The sequence below is a fragment of the Ammodytes marinus genome (assembly GCF_949987685.1).
Source record: "Ammodytes marinus genome assembly, chromosome: 7".
Taxonomy (NCBI): domain Eukaryota; kingdom Metazoa; phylum Chordata; class Actinopteri; order Uranoscopiformes; family Ammodytidae; genus Ammodytes; species Ammodytes marinus.
In genome coordinates, this window is record NC_137211.1 from 20,323,462 (window position 1) to 20,328,609 (window position 5,148).

Consider the following 5,148-nt stretch of genomic DNA (forward strand, 5'->3'; position numbering starts at 1 on the left):
TGCCGTGAAGAAGGATTACAATTTACGAAGACACTATGTCAGAGCAGCTACATGTCCTGATAAATGTGTTATTTTTGCAAAGTGGCCCGCCCCTTCGTAGATTTTTCTGTATGTGGCCCTCAGTGAAAAAAGTTTGGACACCCCTGCTCTACAAGGAAAGGGGGCTATTGAGAGCAAGGCAAGATCCCACCCAACACAACGACCATGAGCAAGCAAATTCTAATTGCAGGTATGGCACAATTTAAAAGCATGGAATTGATCTTGATTGATGTGTTTTTACCTATTTTTTTACACAAACTAAGTCCTTAACTTTGTAGGTCTCTGTCTTTACCTTGGCAGTTTGGGTGAGTTCACAAGTTATATAAATACTCTTTTGAACAGACCATCAAATACGATCATATGTTTATGTGTGTTATGTTTGTGGAGTTGATGAGGATTCCTTGAATAAAACAATTTCTGTTCTTCTGTTTTAAGTCTCGGCTACCAGACTGGTTTGTTATTTCACTAACTGGTCCCATTACCGACCTGGCAATGGGAAGTTTATGCCTCTTAATATTGATCCAAACATGTGTACCCACCTTATCTATGCCTTTTCTGGGATCAGCGAGGCAAATGAATTGGTCCAGATAGAATGGAACGATGACACACTCTATAAATCATTCAATGGACTCAAACAAAGGTTAGTCAAAGATTTTCTAACATTATCTCTTCCGAAATGGTATAAAAAATAATACCAGCCGCAAACTTAATTTTTAAAATTCCCTCAAGAATCAGAATCTTAAAACACTGTTGGCAGTCGGAGGATGGAACTTTGGATCCCCAAAGTGAGATTTAAAAAATAAATAAAACTATCAATAAAGATACATACGTATAAAATATGTTTTTTTTAAGTGTTTTTCTTTCCCCAAAATGTTACCCAGGTTTTGTTCAATGGTGTCGACAAAGGCCAACAGAAATACATTCATCCAGTCTTCTATCAAACTACTGAGACAATATGGTTTTGATGGACTAGACCTGGACTGGGAATACCCTGCTGCAACAGGAAGTACTGCGGAAGACAAGCAAAGATTCACTCTATTATGCAAGGTTTGATTCAGAGTTGTTTTTGCTGGTTTAGAACTTATGATTAACATGAGCCATGACGTGACTTTTCAACAACTCTGAGGTGCACAGGAACTCCTAGAGGCCTACGAGGCTGAGGGAACAGCAACTGGGCGGCCCAGATTGTTGATTGCTGCTGCTGTGCCTGCTGGCAAAGGAACCATCGATGCTGGTTATGAAATTGCAGAGATGGCAAAGTACACTAAAATATTTTGCTCAACATAATCCCCATGATTAGATGTCGTCATGTTTTGGTGAACTTGATTCTTGCATTTTGTTAAGTACCTGGACTTAATTAATGTGATGACGTATGACTTTCATGGCTCCTGGGAGAGTGTGACAGGACATCAAAGCCCCTTATACAATGGATCCCAAGACACCGGGGACAATATTTACTTAAATACTGTGAGTATAGGGAGGAATTTATTTAGCTGCATCACAAATGCAAAAAAAGTGCTTCCCTCATTTCCGCGATTGCAAACTTGTTGCTTTGTTCAAGAAAAAGTACATTTACATCCAAGAAAAAAAAATCAAAACATTTTATGCTCAGCTGAGGTGGAAAAGTGGATGTATGAATACTTGCAATATGCAAAAAAGTGCAATGGACACAGACTTAGAAAATTTATCAGAATGTTCATGAAGCATGTTACTACATTGTTTGTTGATAAATATCAACGATCACCATGCATGATCACCGAAGGCTTGCCTCATGTAGGGCAACAGAGGTTAAACACTATAGCTTTAAAAGTATTACTATTTATCTCGCTCTCTAACTATTAGTTAGGGATGAAAATAAAAAACTGTTTTGTTATGAAGTTATCACAAGGAACTTTAATACATTGTTTGATTGCAATTTAAACTTTAATTGTCTCTTTTAGATATGCCATTTTCTTCAAGGGGCAATTATCCACTTGATTGAGGACCAAAAAGTTCCATATGCCGTCAAACAAAATGAGTGGGTCGGATATGACAACAAGGACAGCTATGAGGCTAAGGTAGTCATGTGTTTCTTTTATAAGAATGCAGCTCAATTCTAAAGTTAAGTTAAATACAATGACAAAATGAACACGTTGCTGTTGTTGTTTATTAAGGTGCGTTACCTAAAAGACAACCAATTTGGTGGAGCCTTTATCTGGGCTCTGGATCTAGATGACTTTAAAGGTCACATATTATGCTAAATGCACTTTTTAAATGTGTTCTAACATATCCATGGGTCCAAGGTGTGCCTAGAGACTGCCAAAATATTTAAAAAAATAACAATCTCTCCTGTTCTCACTCTCCCCCTTTCTGAAACCCCCACCCCTCCCCCCAATATACTCCAGTCAGAATTTTCCCCTTTTCTGACCTCACAAACTGGAAAGCCAGAAACTTCCACTGTGCAGCCCACACCCCTATTTCTTATTGGTCCACGGCCCTGACAGACAGAGGGCGAGGCGTATCTGGCTTCGCTTCCGGACAGGGGGCGGGGGCAGCTCAAAGATTGTATATTTACGAGGGGAGCTGCAGCTCTTTTTAAAAAATAGGCCATGGTGAGATTAGCTGAACATCAGCATAGTACAATAAATTATCTGAAAGTTTTTTTCAGCAAACAATTAAAGAAAAACGTATTAGGGACCACTAAGACCATATAATATAGTACCGAAAACTGTATAATATGGGAGCTTTAATGGTCAGTTCTGTGAAGAAGGAAACTACCCCCTCATCAGCTATCTCCGCTCTCTTTTAGCCTCGGGTAAGAAATCATATACTGATGGTTAAAATACTTTGTCATAATCCCCACAGCATTCACTTTTTGACATTTTGTTCATTCTGATTGTATACAATTCTAATGATTTACTTATGTCAAAAGATATTCCAGTGACACCGACTACAGACACAAATTTGCCCCCAACACACCTCCCAGACCTACAACTACCGCTCCATCTGAAATCCCAGACAAAGACAACTTCTGTGCTAACAAGACCGGGGGGCTATATGCCAAACCAGATGCTCCAGGTTATTTTTACAACTGTGCCAACGGCATCACCTGGATCCAAAACTGCCCAGCAACTTTAGTTTTCCGGGAAAGCTGCAAATGCTGTGACTGGCCTTAAAAGCTGTAAAAAAAACTGCAGTCATCAAACATTATTTCTGTTGCGTTAACAATTTCCTGAGTGTCTGCATTAAGTTCATAAAAATTAGAATGTATTACTTATGAGACACTTTTATTTTTTAAATTAAAACTAATTACCTTAACATTTCCTGTGAATTACATGTTTCCCCATACAGCTTATTGCACCTTATGTTATGCATTTAACACACAATGGTGATCCTTAACAAGAGTCAATGTCTCGTATCCTTCAACTACACTATGATCATATATAATATAAACCCTTTTATAATTGTCTTTAATACATAAAAAAATGAAAACAAACAAGGTTGACATTATGAACTTGATGATCTATCACATATTGAAACAATGCTGCACCCTACATTTTCTTGAGACTAACTTTTTTCAACTTCACACAACTTCTCATGAACATAATCAGTCAATTATTAGCTTTTACGCTACTTCTAGTCCATGTTATGTCTTAACCTGGTTTTGATGATGTTCAAGATATGATATATAATTATATTCATACAGTGTCAGTGTTGCTCTATTGCAGTAATGTAAACATGATTTAGACAGACAGATGCTCCACATAAAAAATATCACAGTAAAAGATCAAATAACTGCTCTGCTTGTTTGTTCACTGTTACTTTACTTGTATTTAACTGAAACTACTGACATGTGTTTGTATATGTTTTTTTCTCTGGATTTACAGCCATCTATCAATAAAAAGAATGCCTGAATTGGTGGTCTTGAAATTCTGGAGCTGAGTGGAGGATGCACTTTTAATAATGTTTAAGGGAAATAAGTAATCTGGTTATTCTGGTTGAGTAGTTTCTGTGAGCTCACAGCTCACAACAGCAAGAAAGTTTTTCTGTATACTTCGTTCAGCATTAGGTGTTTAGTGAAAAGTGCAGCTTAACTGTGTGATGCATTCATTGGAAGTCAATACTGTAATATTGGCTGTCTGACATTACTAATTACTAAAAATATCTCTGTTGTCTTTGGCAAACGTTCAGCTGCTGGCACCCTAGGCAGCACACACGATTTCAATATTAATAATGACTGAAAGGAATGCCCTAGATCAGTGGTTTTCAAACTATGGGACGTGCCCCCCCTGGGGAGCGCAGGGTTATGGCAGGGGGGGCACGGATGAATATGTGAGAAAAAAAAATAACTAAAGAATTTTTTATTTTTTTTGAGTTTGTGTTTTTTATATTAAGATCACGGCCTAGCTGGACAAGAGTTATTTTGCTTTGTTCCTCTCACTGCATTTAAATGCATTAATTATAAGAGAGATAGGTCTCATTAAAGAAAAAGAGCACCAAGCCCAAGCCAGAGGACCCTGCATAATTTTTTTTATTTTAAATTAATATTTTTATGGAAAATACATGTGTCTTTCTTCAAAAGCTTCTAATTCATCAGACCCAGTGTCTCCAAATTATTTGTTCACACAAAATTCCTCATATTTAGCCTCTTAATTTTCCTCTCAAAGTGCACCAGATTCATGCATTTCACTTTAAAAAGGTGAATGACATTTAACTAGTCAATAATTTGGGCAAGTCTGTCTGCCTATCTTTCTCACTCGGCTGCACACTCAGTCACTACTATCCATGCTTAAAGGAAGCAGGATTAAAACACTGGATTAAGATGCTAAAATGTTCTCTGAGGGGGGTCTCACTCTCTCACACTTTGAAAACCCCTGCCCTAGATTATACCAAAGCAAAGGTATGACCTATTATCTCACACCCCTTCTGCATAATGGCCTAAATTACTACTTTCCCTGGTATCACCCCTGCAGCACCCCTCTACTTCTACTGAATACTGAACAACATTTTTGGAGTGGCAAGGAGAGTGAGGCAAGGTAAAACTGGTTAATCCTTCTCCAGCATATTGATCCTATTATTCAAGGGCATTTTGTAGCAAAAGCTTCGTAGTGTTTTCCTTTCTTGTGAATT

General features: G+C 37.8%; 1 pseudogene across 1 annotated transcript; it reads left to right on the forward strand.

The window, feature by feature from the left end:
- The first annotated feature begins 204 nt into the window (after positions 1-204).
- LOC307252900 (acidic mammalian chitinase-like) lies at positions 205-3,194 on the forward strand (annotated as a pseudogene). Its single transcript has 11 exons — positions 205-229; positions 318-344; positions 475-680; positions 769-824; positions 921-1,086; positions 1,174-1,298; positions 1,384-1,506; positions 1,980-2,096; positions 2,193-2,267; positions 2,776-2,833; positions 3,037-3,194. The product of its transcript is annotated as an acidic mammalian chitinase-like (transcript).
- Positions 3,195-5,148: the final 1,954 nt, after the last annotated feature.